This window comes from Chiloscyllium plagiosum, unplaced genomic scaffold (genome assembly GCF_037043375.1).
Source record: "Chiloscyllium plagiosum isolate Xiang-an unplaced genomic scaffold, Cpla_swu_hap1 HiC_scaffold_38, whole genome shotgun sequence".
Taxonomy (NCBI): domain Eukaryota; kingdom Metazoa; phylum Chordata; class Chondrichthyes; order Orectolobiformes; family Hemiscylliidae; genus Chiloscyllium; species Chiloscyllium plagiosum.
The window spans coordinates 21,952,412-21,974,409 of record NW_028270176.1 but is presented as its reverse complement, the minus strand read 5'-3'; the positions used below and the strand labels follow the sequence as shown (position 1 = coordinate 21,974,409).

Genomic DNA, 21,998 nt, shown 5'->3' with positions numbered 1-21,998 from the left:
TCCACAAACTTCTTTTTTCTGCAGGCAAAGAACGGGGCTGTGTGTGTTCACGGATTTAACTTTGAGATCGCTGACCTCAGTCACTCCAAGCGAGCGAATGACAATTCCCAGTTAGGTCTCCCGGTGATTGTCAGAAATCTCAGAGGCATAGGATCCCTCCAGTTTGGAAACAGGCCATTCCGCCCAACCAGTCGCTCAGTGGTTCGCACTGCTTCCTCACAGCGCTAGGGAGCCAGGCTCGATTCCAGCTTTAGGGAATCGAGTCTGTGTCGACTTTGCACATTCTCCCAGAGTCTGCGTGGGTTTGCTCCGGTTTGCTCTCACAGTCCAAAGACGTGCAGGCCGGGTGAATTGGCCATTCTAAAATGCTGAGCTGAAAATGTATTGCTGGAAAAGCGCAGCAGGTCAGGCAGCATCCAAGGAGCAGGAGAATCGACGTTTCGGGCATGAGTCCTTCTACAGGAAGTTCTAAATTGCCCCTAGTCATAGGTGCATTATTCAGAGAGAAACGGGTCTGGGTGGGTTAGTCTTCAGAGGATCGATGTGGACTTGTTGGGCTGAAGGTCCTGTTTCCACACTGTAGCCAATCTAATTTATTCTAATCTCGTCCACACCGACCCTGCAGAGAGCAATCGACCCAGACCCATTCCGCATCATTCTACATTTAATGCTGACGAATCCACCGGGCCCGCACTATCACCGTACACAATGGGACAATGAAGCATGGCCAATCCCGCAGAAGCTACACATCTTTGGACTGAGAGCGGTAACCGGAGCAGCCGGAGCAAACCCACGCACACACGGGCAGAATGTTCAAACTGGACAGACGGTGACGCGAGAGTCGATTGAAACCTGTGTCCCAAGTATTTGAGTCAGCCAGTGTTAACCAATCCAGTGCAGTGCGCCCGCCCTCCCGGCTCCATAGCTCAGCGGTTAGAGCGCTGGTCTCGTAAACCAGAAGTCGTGAGTTCAAATCTCACTGGGGCCTCTCAGCCATGTTTCCAGCGCCCACTCAGTTTCAACGCTTGGCATGAGACTGAAGGATGCTATGTTCAAGCTCAACGCCAGCTTGTCGTGTAACCGGCTTTTTTGGAAGCTACGGCGTTCACCCACAACCACCAAATGAACGAGTCGCGCTCCTGAATAACCCTGTTGGACTGATAGCTGCAGTTTTTGTCAAGAGCTTGGGAATTGTTGTCTGAAACTCCAGGGTCATTACCCTGAAGTGACAGACACCTGTCGCCTCTCATTTCTCGTCTCAGACCTGTTGAGCTTTTCCTGCAACTTCTGTTTTTCTCACTTACAGCGTTCAGTTGAAATCCACAAACTTCTTTTTTCTGCAGGCAAAGAACGGGGCTGTGTGTGTTCACGGATTTAACTTTGAGATCGCTGACCTCAGTCACTCCAAGCGAGCGAATGACAATTCCCAATTAGGTCTCCCGGTGATTGTCAGAAATCTCAGAGGCATAGGATCCCTCCAGTTTGGAAACAGGCCATTCCGCCCAACCAGTCGCTGAGTGGTTCGCACTGCTGCCTCACAGCGCTAGGGAGCCAGGCTCGATTCCAGCTTTAGGGAATCGAGTCTGTGTCGACTTTGCACATTCTCCCAGAGTCTGCGTGGGTTTGCTCCGGTTTGCTCTCACAGTCCAAAGACGTGCAGGCCGGCTGAATTGGCCATTCTAAATTGCTGAGCTGAAAATGTATTGCTGGAAAAGCGCAGCAGGTCAGGCAGCATCCAAGGAGCAGGAGAATCGACGTTTCGGGCATGAGCCCTTCTACAGGAAGTTCTAAATTGCCCCTAGTCATAGGTGCATTATTCAGAGTGAAACGGGTCTGGGTGGGTTACTCTTCAGAGGATCGATGTGGACTTGTTGGGCTGAAGGTCCTGTTTCCACACTGTAGCCAATCTAATTTATTCTAATCTCGTCCACACCGACCGTGCAGAGAGCAATCGACCCAGACCCATTCCGCATCATTCCACATTTAATGCTGACGAATCCACCGGGCCCGCACTATCACCGTACACAATGGGACAATGAAGCATGGCCAATCCCGCAGAAGCTACACATCTTTGGACTGAGAGCGGTAACCGGAGCAGCCGGAGCAAACCCACGCACACACGGGCAGAATGTTCAAACTGGACAGACGGTGACGCGAGAGTCGATTGAAACCTGTGTCCCAAGGATTTGAGTCAGCCAGTGTTAACCAATCCAGTGCAGTGGGCTGCGCCACCCGGCTCCATAGCTCAGCGGTTAGAGCGCTGGTCTCGTAAACCAACAAGTCGTGAGTTCAAATCTTACTGGGGCCTCTCAGCCATGTTTCCAGCGCCCACTCAGTTTCAACGCTTGGCATGAGACTGAAGGATGCTATGTTCAAGCTCAACGCCAGCTTGTCGTCTAACCGGCTTATTTGGAAGCTACGGCGTTCACCCACAACCACCAAATGAACGAGTCGCGCTCCTGAATCACCCTGTTGGACTGATAGCTGCAGTTTTTGTCAAGAGCTTGGGAATTGTTGTCTGAAACACCAGGGTCATTACCCTGAAGTGACAGACACCTGTCGACTCTCATTTCTCGTCTCAGACCTGTTGAGCTTTTCCTGCAATTTCTGTTTTTGTCACTGACAGCGTTCAGTTGAAATCCACAAACTTCTTTTTTGCAGGCAAAGAACGGGGCTGTGTGTGTTCACGGATTTAACTTTGAGATCGCTGACCTCAGTCACTCCAAGCGAGCGAATGACAATTCCCAATTAGGTCTCCCGGTGATTGTCAGAAATCTCAGAGGCACAGGATCCCTCCAGTTTGGAAACAGGCCATTCCGCCCAACCAGTCGCTCAGTGGTTCGCACTGCTGCCTCACAGCGCTAGGGAGCCAGGCTCGATTCCAGCTTTAGGGAATCGAGTCTGTGTCGACTTTGCACATTCTCCCAGAGTCTGCGTGGGTTTGCTCCGGTTTGCTCTCACAGTCCAAAGACGTGCAGGCCGGGTGAATTGGCCATTCTAAAATGCTGAGCTGAAAATGTATTGCTGGAAAAGCGCAGCAGGTCAGGCAGCATCCAAGGAGCAGGAGAATCGACGTTTCGGGCATGAGTCCTTCTGCAGGAAGTTCTAAATTGCCCCTAGTCATAGGTGCATTATTCAGAGTGAAACGGGTCTGGGTGGGTTACTCTTCAGAGGATCGATGTGGACTTGTTGGGCTGAAGGTCCTGTTTCCACACTGTAGCCAATCTAATTTATTCTAATCTCGTCCACACCGACCCTGCAGAGAGCAATCGACCCAGAACCATTCCGCATCATTCCACATTTAATGCTGACGAATCCACCGGGCCCGCACTATCACCGTACACAATGGGACAATGAAGCATGGCCAATCCCGCTGAAGCTACACATCTTTGGACTGAGAGCGGTAACCGGAGCAGCCGGAGCAAACCCACGCACACACGGGCAGAATGTTCAAACTGTACAGACGGTGAGGCGAGAGTCGATTGAAACCTGTGTCCCAAGTACTTGAGTCAGCCAGTGTTAACCAATCCAGTGCAGTGCGCCGGGCCACCCGGCTCCATAGCACAGCGGTTAGAGCACTGGTCTTGTAAACCAGGGGTCGTGAGTTCAAATCTCACTGGGGCCTCTCAGCCATGTCTCCAGCGCCCACTCAGTTTCAGCGCTTGGCATGAGACTGTAGGATGCTATGTTCAAGCTCAACGCCAGCTTGTCGTCTAACCGGCTTATTTGGAAGCTACGGCGTTCACCCGCAATCACCAAATGAACGAGTCGCGCTCCTGAATAACCCTGTTGGACTGATAGCTGCTGTTTTTGTCAAGAGCTTGGGAATTGATGTCTGAAACACCAGGGTCATTACCCTGAAGTGACAGACACCTGTCGACTCTCATTTCTCGTCTCAGACCTGTTGAGCTTTTCCTGCAACTTCTGTTTTTGTCACTTACAGCGTTCAGTTGAAATCCACAAACTTCTTTCTTCTGCAGGCAAAGAACGGGGCTGTGTGTGTTCACGGATTTAACTTTGAGATCGCTGACCTCAGTCACTCCAAGCGAGCGAATGACAATTCCCAATTAGGTCTCCCGGTGATTGTCAGAAATCTCAGAGGCATAGGATCCCTCCAGTTTGGAAACAGGCCATTCCGCCCAACCAGTCGCTGAGTGGTTCGCACTGCTGCCTCACAGCGCTAGGGAGCCAGGCTCGATTCCAGCTTTAGGGAATCGAGTCTGTGTCGACTTTGCACATTCTCCCAGAGTCTGCGTGGGTTTGCTCCGGTTTGCTCTCACAGTCCAAAGACGTGCAGGCCGGCTGAATTGGCCATTCTCAATTGCTGAGCTGAAAATGTATTGCTGGAAAAGCGCAGCAGGTCAGGCAGCATCCAAGGAGCAGGAGAATCGACGTTTCGGGCATGAGCCCTTCTACAGGAAGTTCTAAATTGCCCCTAGTCATAGGTGCATTATTCAGAGTGAAACGGGTCTGGGTGGGTTACTCTTCAGAGGATCGATGTGGACTTGTTGGGCTGAAGGTCCTGTTTCCACACTGTAGCCAATCTAATTTATTCTAATCTCGTCCACACCGACCGTGCAGAGAGCAATCGACCCAGACCCATTCCGCATCATTCCACATTTAATGCTGACGAATCCACCGGGCCCGCACTATCACCGTACACAATGGGACAATGAAGCATGGCCAATCCCGCAGAAGCTACACATCTTTGGACTGAGAGCGGTAACCGGAGCAGCCGGAGCAAACCCACGCACACACGGGCAGAATGTTCAAACTGGACAGACGGTGACGCGAGAGTCGATTGAAACCTGTGTCCCAAGTATTTGAGTCAGCCAGTGTTAACCAATCCAGTGCAGTGCGCCCGCCCTCCCGGCTCCATAGCTCAGCGGTTAGAGCGCTGGTCTCGTAAACCAGAAGTCGTGAGTTCAAATCTCACTGGGGCCTCTCAGCCATGTTTCCAGCGCCCACTCAGTTTCAACGCTTGGCATGAGACTGAAGGATGCTATGTTCAAGCTCAACGCCAGCTTGTCGTGTAACCGGCTTTTTTGGAAGCTACGGCGTTCACCCACAACCACCAAATGAACGAGTCGCGCTCCTGAATAACCCTGTTGGACTGATAGCTGCAGTTTTTGTCAAGAGCTTGGGAATTGTTGTCTGAAACTCCAGGGTCATTACCCTGAAGTGACAGACACCTGTCGCCTCTCATTTCTCGTCTCAGACCTGTTGAGCTTTTCCTGCAACTTCTGTTTTTCTCACTTACAGCGTTCAGTTGAAATCCACAAACTTCTTTTTTCTGCAGGCAAAGAACGGGGCTGTGTGTGTTCACGGATTTAACTTTGAGATCGCTGACCTCAGTCACTCCAAGCGAGCGAATGACAATTCCCAATTAGGTCTCCCGGTGATTGTCAGAAATCTCAGAGGCATAGGATCCCTCCAGTTTGGAAACAGGCCATTCCGCCCAACCAGTCGCTGAGTGGTTCGCACTGCTGCCTCACAGCGCTAGGGAGCCAGGCTCGATTCCAGCTTTAGGGAATCGAGTCTGTGTCGACTTTGCACATTCTCCCAGAGTCTGCGTGGGTTTGCTCCGGTTTGCTCTCACAGTCCAAAGACGTGCAGGCCGGCTGAATTGGCCATTCTAAATTGCTGAGCTGAAAATGTATTGCTGGAAAAGCGCAGCAGGTCAGGCAGCATCCAAGGAGCAGGAGAATCGACGTTTCGGGCATGAGCCCTTCTACAGGAAGTTCTAAATTGCCCCTAGTCATAGGTGCATTATTCAGAGTGAAACGGGTCTGGGTGGGTTACTCTTCAGAGGATCGATGTGGACTTGTTGGGCTGAAGGTCCTGTTTCCACACTGTAGCCAATCTAATTTATTCTAATCTCGTCCACACCGACCGTGCAGAGAGCAATCGACCCAGACCCATTCCGCATCATTCCACATTTAATGCTGACGAATCCACCGGGCCCGCACTATCACCGTACACAATGGGACAATGAAGCATGGCCAATCCCGCAGAAGCTACACATCTTTGGACTGAGAGCGGTAACCGGAGCAGCCGGAGCAAACCCACGCACACACGGGCAGAATGTTCAAACTGGACAGACGGTGACGCGAGAGTCGATTGAAACCTGTGTCCCAAGGATTTGAGTCAGCCAGTGTTAACCAATCCAGTGCAGTGGGCTGCGCCACCCGGCTCCATAGCTCAGCGGTTAGAGCGCTGGTCTCGTAAACCAACAAGTCGTGAGTTCAAATCTTACTGGGGCCTCTCAGCCATGTTTCCAGCGCCCACTCAGTTTCAACGCTTGGCATGAGACTGAAGGATGCTATGTTCAAGCTCAACGCCAGCTTGTCGTCTAACCGGCTTATTTGGAAGCTACGGCGTTCACCCACAACCACCAAATGAACGAGTCGCGCTCCTGAATCACCCTGTTGGACTGATAGCTGCAGTTTTTGTCAAGAGCTTGGGAATTGTTGTCTGAAACACCAGGGTCATTACCCTGAAGTGACAGACACCTGTCGACTCTCATTTCTCGTCTCAGACCTGTTGAGCTTTTCCTGCAATTTCTGTTTTTGTCACTGACAGCGTTCAGTTGAAATCCACAAACTTCTTTTTTGCAGGCAAAGAACGGGGCTGTGTGTGTTCACGGATTTAACTTTGAGATCGCTGACCTCAGTCACTCCAAGCGAGCGAATGACAATTCCCAATTAGGTCTCCCGGTGATTGTCAGAAATCTCAGAGGCACAGGATCCCTCCAGTTTGGAAACAGGCCATTCCGCCCAACCAGTCGCTCAGTGGTTCGCACTGCTGCCTCACAGCGCTAGGGAGCCAGGCTCGATTCCAGCTTTAGGGAATCGAGTCTGTGTCGACTTTGCACATTCTCCCAGAGTCTGCGTGGGTTTGCTCCGGTTTGCTCTCACAGTCCAAAGACGTGCAGGCCGGGTGAATTGGCCATTCTAAAATGCTGAGCTGAAAATGTATTGCTGGAAAAGCGCAGCAGGTCAGGCAGCATCCAAGGAGCAGGAGAATCGACGTTTCGGGCATGAGTCCTTCTGCAGGAAGTTCTAAATTGCCCCTAGTCATAGGTGCATTATTCAGAGTGAAACGGGTCTGGGTGGGTTACTCTTCAGAGGATCGATGTGGACTTGTTGGGCTGAAGGTCCTGTTTCCACACTGTAGCCAATCTAATTTATTCTAATCTCGTCCACACCGACCCTGCAGAGAGCAATCGACCCAGAACCATTCCGCATCATTCCACATTTAATGCTGACGAATCCACCGGGCCCGCACTATCACCGTACACAATGGGACAATGAAGCATGGCCAATCCCGCTGAAGCTACACATCTTTGGACTGAGAGCGGTAACCGGAGCAGCCGGAGCAAACCCACGCACACACGGGCAGAATGTTCAAACTGTACAGACGGTGAGGCGAGAGTCGATTGAAACCTGTGTCCCAAGTACTTGAGTCAGCCAGTGTTAACCAATCCAGTGCAGTGCGCCGGGCCACCCGGCTCCATAGCACAGCGGTTAGAGCACTGGTCTTGTAAACCAGGGGTCGTGAGTTCAAATCTCACTGGGGCCTCTCAGCCATGTCTCCAGCGCCCACTCAGTTTCAGCGCTTGGCATGAGACTGTAGGATGCTATGTTCAAGCTCAACGCCAGCTTGTCGTCTAACCGGCTTATTTGGAAGCTACGGCGTTCACCCGCAATCACCAAATGAACGAGTCGCGCTCCTGAATAACCCTGTTGGACTGATAGCTGCTGTTTTTGTCAAGAGCTTGGGAATTGATGTCTGAAACACCAGGGTCATTACCCTGAAGTGACAGACACCTGTCGACTCTCATTTCTCGTCTCAGACCTGTTGAGCTTTTCCTGCAACTTCTGTTTTTGTCACTTACAGCGTTCAGTTGAAATCCACAAACTTCTTTCTTCTGCAGGCAAAGAACGGGGCTGTGTGTGTTCACGGATTTAACTTTGAGATCGCTGACCTCAGTCACTCCAAGCGAGCGAATGACAATTCCCAATTAGGTCTCCCGGTGATTGTCAGAAATCTCAGAGGCATAGGATCCCTCCAGTTTGGAAACAGGCCATTCCGCCCAACCAGTCGCTGAGTGGTTCGCACTGCTGCCTCACAGCGCTAGGGAGCCAGGCTCGATTCCAGCTTTAGGGAATCGAGTCTGTGTCGACTTTGCACATTCTCCCAGAGTCTGCGTGGGTTTGCTCCGGTTTGCTCTCACAGTCCAAAGACGTGCAGGCCGGCTGAATTGGCCATTCTCAATTGCTGAGCTGAAAATGTATTGCTGGAAAAGCGCAGCAGGTCAGGCAGCATCCAAGGAGCAGGAGAATCGACGTTTCGGGCATGAGCCCTTCTACAGGAAGTTCTAAATTGCCCCTAGTCATAGGTGCATTATTCAGAGTGAAACGGGTCTGGGTGGGTTACTCTTCAGAGGATCGATGTGGACTTGTTGGGCTGAAGGTCCTGTTTCCACACTGTAGCCAATCTAATTTATTCTAATCTCGTCCACACCGACCGTGCAGAGAGCAATCGACCCAGACCCATTCCGCATCATTCCACATTTAATGCTGACGAATCCACCGGGCCCGCACTATCACCGTACACAATGGGACAATGAAGCATGGCCAATCCCGCAGAAGCTACACATCTTTGGACTGAGAGCGGTAACCGGAGCAGCCGGAGCAAACCCACGCACACACGGGCAGAATGTTCAAACTGGACAGACGGTGAGGCGAGAGTCGATTGAAACCTGCGTCCCATGTATTTGAGTCAGCCAGTGTTAACCAATCCAGCGCATTTCGCCGGATCACCCGGCTCCATAGCTCAGCGGTTAGAGCACTGGTCTTGTAAACCAGGGGTCGTGAGTTCAAATCTCACTGGGGCCTCTCAGCCATGTCTCCAGCGCGCACTCAGTTTCAACGCTTGGCATGAGACTATAGGATGCTATGTTCAAGCTCAACGCCAGCTTGTCGTCTAACCGGCTTATTTGGAAGCTACGGCGTTCACCCGCAATCACCAAATGAACGAGTCGCGCTCCTGAATAACCTTGTTGGACTGATAGCTGCTGTTTTTGTCAAGAGCTTGGGAATTGATGTCTGAAACACCAGGGTCATTACCCTGAAGTGACAGACACCTGTCGACTCTCATTTCTCGTCTCAGACCTGTTGAGCTTTTCCTGCAACTTCTGTTTTTGTCACTTACAGCGTTCAGTTGAAATCCACAAACTTCTTTCTTCTGCAGGCAAAGAACGGGGCTGTGTGTGTTCACGAATTTAACTTTGAGATCGCTGACCTCAGTCACTCCAAGCGAGCGAATGACAATTCCCAATTAGGTCTCCCGGTGATTGTCAGAAATCTCAGAGGCATAGGATCCCTCCAGTTTGGAAACAGGCCATTCCGCCCAACCAGTCGCTGAGTGGTTCGCACTGCTGCCTCACAGCGCTAGGGAGCCAGGCTCGATTCCAGCTTTAGGGAATCGAGTCTGTGTCGACTTTGCACATTCTCCCAGAGTCTGCGTGGGTTTGCTCCGGTTTGCTCTCACAGTCCAAAGACGTGCAGGCCGGCTGAATTGGCCATTCTAAATTGCTGAGCTGAAAATGTATTGCTGGAAAAGCGCAGCAGGTCAGGCAGCATCCAAGGAGCAGGAGAATCGACGTTTCGGGAATGAGCCCTTCTACAGGAAGTTCTAAATTGCCCCTAGTCATAGGTGCATTATTCAGAGTGAAACGGGTCTGGGTGGGTTACTCTTCAGAGGATCGATGTGGACTTGTTGGGCTGAAGGTCCTGTTTCCACACTGTAGCCAATCTAATTTATTCTAATCTCGTCCACACCGACCCTGCAGAGAGCAATCGACCCAGACCCATTCCGCATCATTCCACATTTAATGCTGACGAATCCACCGGGCCCGCACTATCACCGTACACAATGGGACAATGAAGCATGGCCAATCCCGCAGAAGCTACACATCTTTGGACTGAGAGCGGTAACCGGAGCAGCCGGAGCAAACCCACGCACACACGGGCAGAATGTTCAAACTGTACAGACGGTGAGGCGGGGGTCGATTGAAACCTGCGTCCCATGTATTTGAGTCAGCCAGTGTTAACCAATCCAGCGCATTTCGCCGGATCACCCGGCTCCATAGCTCAGCGGTTAGAGCACTGGTCTTGTAAACCAGGGGTCGTGAGTTCAAATCTCACTGGGGCCTCTCAGCCATGTCTCCAGCGCCCACTCAGTTTCAACGCTTGGCATGAGACTATAGGATGCTATGTTCAAGCTCAACGCCAGCTTGTCGTCTAACCGGCTTATTTGGAAGCTACGGCGTTCACCCGCAATCATCAAATGAACGAGTCGCGCTCCTGAATAACCCTGTTGGACTGATAGCTGCTGTTTTTGTCAAGAGCTTGGGAATTGATGTCTGAAACACCAGGGACATTACCCTGAAGTGACAGACACCTGTCGACTCTCATTTCTCGTCTCAGACCTGTTGAGCTTTTCCTGCAACTTCTGTTTTTGTCACTTACAGCGTTCAGTTGAAATCCACAAACTTCTTTCTTCTGCAGGCAAAGAACGGGGCTGTGTGTGTTCACGAATTTAACTTTGAGATCGCTGACCTCAGTCACTCCAAGCGAGCGAATGACAATTCCCAATTAGGTCTCCCGGTGATTGTCAGAAATCTCAGAGGCATAGGATCCCTCCAGTTTGGAAACAGGCCATTCCGCCCAACCAGTCGCTGAGTGGTTCGCACTGCTGCCTCACAGCGCTAGGGAGCCAGGCTCGATTCCAGCTTTAGGGAATCGAGTCTGTGTCGACTTTGCACATTCTCCCAGAGTCTGCGTGGGTTTGCTCCGGTTTGCTCTCACAGTCCAAAGACGTGCAGGCCGGCTGAATTGGCCATTCTAAATTGCTGAGCTGAAAATGTATTGCTGGAAAAGCGCAGCAGGTCAGGCAGCATCCAAGGAGCAGGAGAATCGACGTTTCGGGAATGAGCCCTTCTACAGGAAGTTCTAAATTGCCCCTAGTCATAGGTGCATTATTCAGAGTGAAACGGGTCTGGGTGGGTTACTCTTCAGAGGATCGATGTGGACTTGTTGGGCTGAAGGTCCTGTTTCCACACTGTAGCCAATCTAATTTATTCTAATCTCGTCCACACCGACCCTGCAGAGAGCAATCGACCCAGACCCATTCCGCATCATTCCACATTTAATGCTGACGAATCCACCGGGCCCGCACTATCACCGTACACAATGGGACAATGAAGCATGGCCAATCCCGCAGAAGCTACACATCTTTGGACTGAGAGCGGTAACCGGAGCAGCCGGAGCAAACCCACGCACACACGGGCAGAATGTTCAAACTGTACAGACGGTGAGGCGGGGGTCGATTGAAACCTGCGTCCCATGTATTTGAGTCAGCCAGTGTTAACCAATCCAGCGCATTTCGCCGGATCACCCGGCTCCATAGCTCAGCGGTTAGAGCACTGGTCTTGTAAACCAGGGGTCGTGAGTTCAAATCTCACTGGGGCCTCTCAGCCATGTCTCCAGCGCCCACTCAGTTTCAACGCTTGGCATGAGACTATAGGATGCTATGTTCAAGCTCAACGCCAGCTTGTCGTCTAACCGGCTTATTTGGAAGCTACGGCGTTCACCCGCAATCATCAAATGAACGAGTCGCGCTCCTGAATAACCCTGTTGGACTGATAGCTGCTGTTTTTGTCAAGAGCTTGGGAATTGATGTCTGAAACACCAGGGACATTACCCTGAAGTGACAGACACCTGTCGACTCTCATTTCTCGTCTCAGACCTGTTGAGCTTTTCCTGCAACTTCTGTTTTTGTCACTTACAGCGTTCAGTTGAAATCCACAAACTTCTTTCTTCTGCAGGCAAAGAACGGGGCTGTGTGTGTTCACGAATTTAACTTTGAGATCGCTGACCTCAGTCACTCCAAGCGAGCGAATGACAATTCCCAATTAGGTCTCCCGGTGATTGTCAGAAATCTCAGAGGCATAGGATCCCTCCAGTTTGGAAACAGGCCATTCCGCCCAACCAGTCGCTGAGTGGTTCGCACTGCTGCCTCACAGCGCTAGGGAGCCAGGCTCGATTCCAGCTTTAGGGAATCGAGTCTGTGTCGACTTTGCACATTCTCCCAGAGTCTGCGTGGGTTTGCTCCGGTTTGCTCTCACAGTCCAAAGACGTGCAGGCCGGCTGAATTGGCCATTCTAAATTGCTGAGCTGAAAATGTATTGCTGGAAAAGCGCAGCAGGTCAGGCAGCATCCAAGGAGCAGGAGAATCGACGTTTCGGGCATGAGCCCTTCTACAGGAAGTTCTAAATTGCCCCTAGTCATAGGTGCATTATTCAGAGTGAAACGGGTCTGGGTGGGTTACTCTTCAGAGGATCGATGTGGACTTGTTGGGCTGAAGGTCCTGTTTCCACACTGTAGCCAATCTAATTTATTCTAATCTCGTCCACACCGACCCTGCAGAGAGCAATCGACCCAGACCCATTCCGCATCATTCCACATTTAATGCTGACGAATCCACCGGGCCCGCACTATCACCGTACACAATGGGACAATGAAGCATGGCCAATCCCGCAGAAGCTACACATCTTTGGACTGAGAGCGGTAACCGGAGCAGCCGGAGCAAACCCACGCACACACGGGCAGAATGTTCAAACTGTACAGACGGTGAGGCGAGAGTCGATTGAAACCTGTGTCCCAAGTACTTGAGTCAGCCAGTGTTAACCAATCCAGTGCAGTGCGCCGGACCACCCGGCTCCATAGCTCAGCGGTTAGAGCACTGGTCTTGTAAACTAGGGTTCGTGAGTTCAAATCTCACTGGGGCCTCTCAGCCATGTCTCCAGCGCCCACTCAGTTTCAACGCTTGGCATGAGACTGTAGGATGCTATGTTCAAGCTCAACGCCAGCTTGTCGTCTAACCGGCTTATTTGGAAGCTACGGCGTTCACCCGCAATCACCAAATGAACGAGTCGCGCTCCTGAATAACCTTGTTGGACTGATAGCTGCTGTTTTTGTCAAGAGCTTGGGAATTGATGTCTGAAACACCAGGGTCATTACCCTGAAGTGACAGACACCTGTCGACTCTCATTTCTCGTCTCAGACCTGTTGAGCTTTTCCTGCAACTTCTGTTTTTGTCACTTACAGCGTTCAGTTGAAATCCACAAACTTCTTTCTTCTGCAGGCAAAGAACGGGGCTGTGTGTGTTCACGAATTTAACTTTGAGATCGCTGACCTCAGTCACTCCAAGCGAGCGAATGACAATTCCCAATTAGGTCTCCCGGTGATTGTCAGAAATCTCAGAGGCATAGGATCCCTCCAGTTTGGAAACAGGCCATTCCGCCCAACCAGTCGCTGAGTGGTTCGCACTGCTGCCTCACAGCGCTAGGGAGCCAGGCTCGATTCCAGCTTTAGGGAATCGAGTCTGTGTCGACTTTGCACATTCTCCCAGAGTCTGCGTGGGTTTGCTCCGGTTTGCTCTCACAGTCCAAAGACGTGCAGGCCGGCTGAATTGGCCATTCTAAATTGCTGAGCTGAAAATGTATTGCTGGAAAAGCGCAGCAGGTCAGGCAGCATCCAAGGAGCAGGAGAATCGACGTTTCGGGCATGAGCCCTTCTACAGGAAGTTCTAAATTGCCCCTAGTCATAGGTGCATTATTCAGAGTGAAACGGGTCTGGGTGGGTTACTCTTCAGAGGATCGATGTGGACTTGTTGGGCTGAAGGTCCTGTTTCCACACTGTAGCCAATCTAATTTATTCTAATCTCGTCCACACCGACCCTGCAGAGAGCAATCGACCCAGACCCATTCCGCATCATTCCACATTTAATGCTGACGAATCCACCGGGCCCGCACTATCACCGTACACAATGGGACAATGAAGCATGGCCAATCCCGCAGAAGCTACACATCTTTGGACTGAGAGCGGTAACCGGAGCAGCCGGAGCAAACCCACGCACACACGGGCAGAATGTTCAAACTGTACAGACGGTGAGGCGAGAGTCGATTGAAACCTGTGTCCCAAGTACTTGAGTCAGCCAGTGTTAACCAATCCAGTGCAGTGCGCCGGACCACCCGGCTCCATAGCTCAGCGGTTAGAGCACTGGTCTTGTAAACTAGGGGTCGTGAGTTCAAATCTCACTGGGGCCTCTCAGCCATGTCTCCAGCGCCCACTCAGTTTCAACGCTTGGCATGAGACTGTAGGATGCTATGTTCAAGCTCAACGCCAGCTTGTCGTCTAACCGGCTTATTTGGAAGCTACGGCGTTCACCCGCAATCACCAAATGAACGAGTCGCGCTCCTGAATAACCTTGTTGGACTGATAGCTGCTGTTTTTGTCAAGAGCTTGGGAATTGATGTCTGAAACACCAGGGTCATTACCCTGAAGTGACAGACACCTGTCGACTCTCATTTCTCGTCTCAGACCTGTTGAGCTTTTCCTGCAACTTCTGTTTTTGTCACTTACAGCGTTCAGTTGAAATCCACAAACTTCTTTCTTCTGCAGGCAAAGAACGGGGCTGTGTGTGTTCACGAATTTAACTTTGAGATCGCTGACCTCAGTCACTCCAAGCGAGCGAATGACAATTCCCAATTAGGTCTCCCGGTGATTGTCAGAAATCTCAGAGGCATAGGATCCCTCCAGTTTGGAAACAGGCCATTCCGCCCAACCAGTCGCTGAGTGGTTCGCACTGCTGCCTCACAGCGCTAGGGAGCCAGGCTCGATTCCAGCTTTAGGGAATCGAGTCTGTGTCGACTTTGCACATTCTCCCAGAGTCTGCGTGGGTTTGCTCCGGTTTGCTCTCACAGTCCAAAGACGTGCAGGCCGGCTGAATTGGCCATTCTAAATTGCTGAGCTGAAAATGTATTGCTGGAAAAGCGCAGCAGGTCAGGCAGCATCCAAGGAGCAGGAGAATCGACGTTTCGGGCATGAGCCCTTCTACAGGAAGTTCTAAATTGCCCCTAGTCATAGGTGCATTATTCAGAGTGAAACGGGTCTGGGTGGGTTACTCTTCAGAGGATCGATGTGGACTTGTTGGGCTGAAGGTCCTGTTTCCACACTGTAGCCAATCTAATTTATTCTAATCTCGTCCACACCGACCCTGCAGAGAGCAATCGACCCAGACCCATTCCGCATCATTCCACATTTAATGCTGACGAATCCACCGGGCCCGCACTATCACCGTACACAATGGGACAATGAAGCATGGCCAATCCCGCAGAAGCTACACATCTTTGGACTGAGAGCGGTAACCGGAGCAGCCGGAGCAAACCCACGCACACACGGGCAGAATGTTCAAACTGTACAGACGGTGAGGCGAGAGTCGATTGAAACCTGTGTCCCAAGTATTTGAGTCAGCCAGTGTTAACCAATCCAGCGCATTTCGCCGGATCACCCGGCTCCATATTTCAGCGGTTAGAGCACTGGTCTTGTAAACCAGGGGTCGTGAGTTCAAATCTCACTGGGGCCTCTCAGCCATGTCTCCAGCGCCCACTCAGTTTCAACGCTTGGCATGAGACTATAGGATGCTATGTTCAAGCTCAACGCCAGCTTGTCGTCTAACCGGCTTATTTGGAAGCTACGGCGTTCACCCGCAATCACCAAATGAACGAGTCGCGCTCCTGAATAACCCTGTTGGACTGATAGCTGCTGTTTTTGTCAAGAGCTTGGGAATTGATGTCTGAAACACCAGGGACATTACCCTGAAGTGACAGACACCTGTCGACTCTCATTTCTCGTCTCAGACCTGTTGAGCTTTTCCTGCAACTTCTGTTTTTGTCACTTACAGCGTTCAGTTGAAATCCACAAACTTCTTTCTTCTGCAGGCAAAGAACGGGGCTGTGTGTGTTCACGAATTTAACTTTGAGATCGCTGACCTCAGTCACTCCAAGCGAGCGAATGACAATTCCCAATTAGGTCTCCCGGTGATTGTCAGAAATCTCAGAGGCATAGGATCCCTCCAGTTTGGAAACAGGCCATTCCGCCCAACCAGTCGCTGAGTGGTTCGCACTGCTGCCTCACAGCGCTAGGGAGCCAGGCTCGATTCCAGCTTTAGGGAATCGAGTCTGTGTCGACTTTGCACATTCTCCCAGAGTCTGCGTGGGTTTGCTCCGGTTTGCTCTCACAGTCCAAAGACGTGCAGGCCGGCTGAATTGGCCATTCTAAATTGCTGAACTGAAAATGTATTGCTGGAAAAGCGCAGCAGGTCAGGCAGCATCCAAGGAGCAGGAGAATCGACGTTTCGGGCATGAGCCCTTCTACAGGAAGTTCTAAATTGCCCCTAGTCATAGGTGCATTATTCAGAGTGAAACGGGTCTGGGTGGGTTACTCTTCAGAGGATCGATGTGGACTTGTTGGGCTGAAGGTCCTGTTTCCACACTGTAGCCAATCTAATTTATTCTAATCTCGTCCACACCGACCCTGCAGAGAGCAATCGACCCAGACCCATTCCGCATCATTCCACATTTAATGCTGACGAATCCACCGGGCCCGCACTATCACCGTACACAATGGGACAATGAAGCATGGCCAATCCCGCAGAAGCTACACATCTTTGGACTGAGAGCGGTAACCGGAGCAGCCGGAGCAAACCCACGCACACACGGGCAGAATGTTCAAACTGTACAGACGGTGAGGCGAGAGTCGATTGAAACCTGCGTCCCATGTATTTGAGTCAGCCAGTGTTAACCAATCCAGCGCATTTCGCCGGATCACCCGGCTCCATAGCTCAGCGGTTAGAGCACTGGTCTTGTAAACCAGGGGTCGTGAGTTCAAATCTCACTGGGGCCTCTCAGCCATGTCTCCAGCGCCCACTCAGTTTCAACGCTTGGCATGAGACTGTAGGATGCTATGTTCAAGCTCAACGCCAGCTTGTCGTCTAACCGGCTTATTTGGAAGCTACGGCGTTCACCCGCAATCACCAAATGAACGAGTCGCGCTCCTGAATAACCCTGTTGGACTGATAGCTGCTGTTTTTGTCAAGAGCTTGGGAATTGATGTCTGAAACACCAGGGTCATTACCCTGAAGTGACAGACACCTGTCGACTCTCATTTCTCGTCTCAGACCTGTTGAGCTTTTCCTGCAACTTCTGTTTTTGTCACTTACAGCGTTCAGTTGAAATCCACAAACTTCTTTCTTCTGCAGGCAAAGAACGGGGCTGTGTGTGTTCACGGATTTAACTTTGAGATCGCTGACCTCAGTCACTCCAAGCGAGCGAATGACAATTCCCAATTAGGTCTCCCGGTGATTGTCAGAAATCTCAGAGGCATAGGATCCCTCCAGTTTGGAAACAGGCCATTCCGCCCAACCAGTCGCTGAGTGGTTCGCACTGCTGCCTCACAGCGCTAGGGAGCCAGGCTCGATTCCAGCTTTAGGGAATCGAGTCTGTGTCGACTTTGCACATTCTCCCAGAGTCTGCGTGGGTTTGCTCCGGTTTGCTCTCACAGTCCAAAGACGTGCAGGCCGGCTGAATTGGCCATTCTAAATTGCTGAGCTGAAAATGTATTGCTGGAAAAGCGCAGCAGGTCAGGCAGCATCCAAGGAGCAGGAGAATCGACGTTTCGGGCATGAGCCCTTCTACAGGAAGTTCTAAATTGCCCCTAGTCATAGGTGCATTATTCAGAGTGAAACGGGTCTGGGTGGGTTACTCTTCAGAGGATCGATGTGGACTTGTTGGGCTGAAGGTCCTGTTTCCACACTGTAGCCAATCTAATTTATTCTAATCTCGTCCACACCGACCCTGCAGAGAGCAATCGACCCAGACCCATTCCGCATCATTCCACATTTAATGCTGACGAATCCACCGGGCCCGCACTATCACCGTACACAATGGGACAATGAAGCATGGCCAATCCCGCAGAAGCTACACATCTTTGGACTGAGAGCGGTAACCGGAGCAGCCGGAGCAAACCCACGCACACACGGGCAGAATGTTCAAACTGTACAGACGGTGAGGCGAGAGTCGATTGAAACCTGCGTCCCATGTATTTGAGTCAGCCAGTGTTAACCAATCCAGCGCATTTCGCCGGATCACCCGGCTCCATAGCTCAGCGGTTAGAGCGCTGGTCTCGTAAACCAACAAGTCGTGAGTTCAAATCTTACTGGGGCCTCTCAGCCATGTTTCCAGCGCCCACTCAGTTTCAACGCTTGGCATGAGACTGAAGGATGCTATGTTCAAGCTCAACGCCAGCTTGTCGTCTAATCTGCTTATTTGGAAGCTACGGCGTTCACCCACAACCACCAAATGAACGAGTCGCGCTCCTGAATAACCCTGTTGGACTGATAGCTGCAGTTTTTGTCAAGAGCTTGGGAATTGTTGTCTGAAACTCCAGGGTCATTACCCTGAAGTGACAGACACCTGTCGACTCTCATTTCTCGTCTCAGACCTGTTGAGCTTTTCCTGCAACTTCTGTTTTTGTCACTTACAGCGTTCAGTTGAAATCCACAAACTTCTTTTTTCTGCAGGCAAAGAACGGGGCTGTGTGTGTTCACGGATTTAACTTTGAGATCGCTGACCTCAGTCACTCCAAGCGAGCGAATGACAATTCCCAGTTAGGTCTCCCGGTGATTGTCAGAAATCTCAGAGGCATAGGATCCCTCCAGTTTGGAAACAGGCCATTCCGCCCAACCAGTCGCTCAGTGGTTCGCACTGCTTCCTCACAGCGCTAGGGAGCCAGGCTCGATTCCAGCTTTAGGGAATCGAGTCTGTGTCGACTTTGCACATTCTCCCAGAGTCTGCGTGGGTTTGCTCCGGTTTGCTCTCACAGTCCAAAGACGTGCAGGCCGGGTGAATTGGCCATTCTAAAATGCTGAGCTGAAAATGTATTGCTGGAAAAGCGCAGCAGGTCAGGCAGCATCCAAGGAGCAGGAGAATCGACGTTTCGGGCATGAGTCCTTCTACAGGAAGTTCTAAATTGCCCCTAGTCATAGGTGCATTATTCAGAGAGAAACGGGTCTGGGTGGGTTAGTCTTCAGAGGATCGATGTGGACTTGTTGGGCTGAAGGTCCTGTTTCCACACTGTAGCCAATCTAATTTATTCTAATCTCGTCCACACCGACCCTGCAGAGAGCAATCGACCCAGACCCATTCCGCATCATTCTACATTTAATGCTGACGAATCCACCGGGCCCGCACTATCACCGTACACAATGGGACAATGAAGCATGGCCAATCCCGCAGAAGCTACACATCTTTGTACTGAGAGCGGTAACCGGAGCAGCCGGAGCAAACCCACGCACACACGGGCAGAATGTTCAAACTGGACAGACGGTGACGCGAGAGTCGATTGAAACCTGTGTCCCAAGTATTTGAGTCAGCCAGTGTTAACCAATCCAGTGCAGTGCGCCCGCCCACCCGGCTCCATAGCTCAGCGGTTAGAGCGCTGGTCTCGTAAACCAGAAGTCGTGAGTTCAAATCTCACTGGGGCCTCTCAGCCATGTTTCCAGCGCCCACTCAGTTTCAACGCTTGGCATGAGACTGAAGGATGCTATGTTCAAGCTCAACGCCAGCTTGTCGTGTAACCGGCTTTTTTGGAAGCTACGGCGTTCACCCACAACCACCAAATGAACGAGTCGCGCTCCTGAATAACCCTGTTGGACTGATAGCTGCTGTTTTTGTCAAGAGCTTGGGAATTGATGTCTGAAACACCAGGGTCATTACCCTGAAGTGACAGACACCTGTCGACTCTCATTTCTCGTCTCAGACCTGTTGAGCTTTTCCTGCAACTTCTGTTTTTGTCACTTACAGCGTTCAGTTGAAATCCACAAACTTCTTTCTTCTGCAGGCAAAGAACGGGGCTGTGTGTGTTCACGGATTTAACTTTGAGATCGCTGACCTCAGTCACTCCAAGCGAGCGAATGACAATTCCCAATTAGGTCTCCCGGTGATTGTCAGAAATCTCAGAGGCATAGGATCCCTCCAGTTTGGAAACAGGCCATTCCGCCCAACCAGTCGCTGAGTGGTTCGCACTGCTGCCTCACAGCGCTAGGGAGCCAGGCTCGATTCCAGCTTTAGGGAATCGAGTCTGTGTCGACTTTGCACATTCTCCCAGAGTCTGCGTGGGTTTGCTCCGGTTTGCTCTCACAGTCCAAAGACGTGCAGGCCGGCTGAATTGGCCATTCTAAATTGCTGAGCTGAAAATGTATTGCTGGAAAAGCGCAGCAGGTCAGGCAGCATCCAAGGAGCAGGAGAATCGACGTTTCGGGCATGAGCCCTTCTACAGGAAGTTCTAAATTGCCCCTAGTCATAGGTGCATTATTCAGAGTGAAACGGGTCTGGGTGGGTTACTCTTCAGAGGATCGATGTGGACTTGTTGGGCTGAAGGTCCTGTTTCCACACTGTAGCCAATCTAATTTATTCTAATCTCGTCCACACCGACCCTGCAGAGAGCAATCGACCCAGACCCATTCCGCATCATTCCACATTTAATGCTGACGAATCCACCGGGCCCGCACTATCACCGTACACAATGGGACAATGAAGCATGGCCAATCCCGCAGAAGCTACACATCTTTGGACTGAGAGCGGTAACCGGAGCAGCCGGAGCAAACCCACGCACACACGGGCAGAATGTTCAAACTGGACAGACGGTGACGCGAGAGTCGATTGAAACCTGTGTCCCAAGTATTTGAGTCAGCCAGTGTTAACCAATCCAGTGCAGTGCGCCCACCCACCCGGCTCCATAGCTCAGCGGTTAGAGCGCTGGTCTCGTAAACCAGAAGTCGTGAGTTCAAATCTCACTGGGGCCTCTCAGCCATGTTTCCAGCGCCCACTCAGTTTCAACGCTTGGCATGAGACTGAAGGATGCTATGTTCAAGCTCAACGCCAGCTTGTCGTGTAACCGGCTTTTTTGGAAGCTACGGCGTTCACACACAACCACCAAATGAACGAGTCGCGCTCCTGAATAACCCTGTTGGACTGATAGCTGCAGTTTTTGTCAAGAGCTTGGGAATTGTTGTCTGAAACTCCAGGGTCATTACCCTGAAGTGACAGACACCTGTCGCCTCTCATTTCTCGTCTCAGACCTGTTGAGCTTTTCCTGCAACTTCTGTTTTTCTCACTTACAGCGTTCAGTTGAAATCCACAAACTTCTTTTTTCTGCAGGCAAAGAACGGGGCTGTGTGTGTTCACGGATTTAACTTTGAGATCGCTGACCTCAGTCACTCCAAGCGAGCGAATGACAATTCCCAATTAGGTCTCCCGGTGATTGTCAGAAATCTCAGAGGCATAGGATCCCTCCAGTTTGGAAACAGGCCATTCCGCCCAACCAGTCGCTGAGTGGTTCGCACTGCTGCCTCACAGCGCTAGGGAGCCAGGCTCGATTCCAGCTTTAGGGAATCGAGTCTGTGTCGACTTTGCACATTCTCCCAGAGTCTGCGTGGGTTTGCTCCGGTTTGCTCTCACAGTCCAAAGACGTGCAGGCCGGCTGAATTGGCCATTCTCAATTGCTGAGCTGAAAATGTATTGCTGGAAAAGCGCAGCAGGTCAGGCAGCATCCAAGGAGCAGGAGAATCGACGTTTCGGGCATGAGCCCTTCTACAGGAAGTTCTAAATTGCCCCTAGTCATAGGTGCATTATTCAGAGTGAAACGGGTCTGGGTGGGTTACTCTTCAGAGGATCGATGTGGACTTGTTGGGCTGAAGGTCCTGTTTCCACACTGTAGCCAATCTAATTTATTCTAATCTCGTCCACACCGACCCTGCAGAGAGCAATCGACCCAGACCCATTCCGCATCATTCCACATTTAATGCTGACGAATCCACCGGGCCCGCACTATCACCGTACACAATGGGACAATGAAGCATGGCCAATCCCGCAGAAGCTACACATCTTTGGACTGAGAGCGGTAACCGGAGCAGCCGGAGCAAACCCACGCACACACGGGCAGAATGTTCAAACTGTACAGACGGTGACGCGAGAGTCGATTGAAACCTGTGTCCCAAGGATTTGAGTCAGCCAGTGTTAACCAATCCAG

General features: G+C 51.3%; 12 non-coding genes across 12 annotated transcripts; all 12 read left to right on the top strand.

Moving 5' to 3' along the window:
- Positions 1 to 915: 915 nt before the first annotated feature.
- trnat-cgu (transfer RNA threonine (anticodon CGU)) lies at positions 916 to 988 on the top strand. Its single transcript has one exon. It is a non-coding gene; the product is annotated as a tRNA-Thr (tRNA).
- Positions 989 to 2,234: 1,246 nt separating this feature from the next.
- On the top strand, positions 2,235 to 2,308 carry trnat-cgu (transfer RNA threonine (anticodon CGU)). The gene has a single exon. It is a non-coding gene; the product is annotated as a tRNA-Thr (tRNA).
- A 2,563-nt stretch (positions 2,309 to 4,871) lies between these two features.
- Positions 4,872 to 4,944, top strand: trnat-cgu (transfer RNA threonine (anticodon CGU)). Its single transcript has one exon. It is a non-coding gene; the product is annotated as a tRNA-Thr (tRNA).
- Positions 4,945 to 6,190: 1,246 nt separating this feature from the next.
- Positions 6,191 to 6,264, top strand: trnat-cgu (transfer RNA threonine (anticodon CGU)). The gene has a single exon. It is a non-coding gene; the product is annotated as a tRNA-Thr (tRNA).
- A 2,563-nt stretch (positions 6,265 to 8,827) lies between these two features.
- On the top strand, positions 8,828 to 8,900 carry trnat-ugu (transfer RNA threonine (anticodon UGU)). Its single transcript has one exon. It is a non-coding gene; the product is annotated as a tRNA-Thr (tRNA).
- Positions 8,901 to 10,146: 1,246 nt separating this feature from the next.
- Positions 10,147 to 10,219, top strand: trnat-ugu (transfer RNA threonine (anticodon UGU)). The gene has a single exon. It is a non-coding gene; the product is annotated as a tRNA-Thr (tRNA).
- A 1,246-nt stretch (positions 10,220 to 11,465) lies between these two features.
- On the top strand, positions 11,466 to 11,538 carry trnat-ugu (transfer RNA threonine (anticodon UGU)). The gene has a single exon. It is a non-coding gene; the product is annotated as a tRNA-Thr (tRNA).
- A 2,565-nt stretch (positions 11,539 to 14,103) lies between these two features.
- On the top strand, positions 14,104 to 14,176 carry trnat-ugu (transfer RNA threonine (anticodon UGU)). The gene has a single exon. It is a non-coding gene; the product is annotated as a tRNA-Thr (tRNA).
- Positions 14,177 to 16,741: 2,565 nt separating this feature from the next.
- trnat-ugu (transfer RNA threonine (anticodon UGU)) lies at positions 16,742 to 16,814 on the top strand. Its single transcript has one exon. It is a non-coding gene; the product is annotated as a tRNA-Thr (tRNA).
- A 1,246-nt stretch (positions 16,815 to 18,060) lies between these two features.
- trnat-cgu (transfer RNA threonine (anticodon CGU)) lies at positions 18,061 to 18,134 on the top strand. The gene has a single exon. It is a non-coding gene; the product is annotated as a tRNA-Thr (tRNA).
- A 1,246-nt stretch (positions 18,135 to 19,380) lies between these two features.
- Positions 19,381 to 19,453, top strand: trnat-cgu (transfer RNA threonine (anticodon CGU)). The gene has a single exon. It is a non-coding gene; the product is annotated as a tRNA-Thr (tRNA).
- A 1,246-nt stretch (positions 19,454 to 20,699) lies between these two features.
- Positions 20,700 to 20,772, top strand: trnat-cgu (transfer RNA threonine (anticodon CGU)). The gene has a single exon. It is a non-coding gene; the product is annotated as a tRNA-Thr (tRNA).
- Positions 20,773 to 21,998: the final 1,226 nt, after the last annotated feature.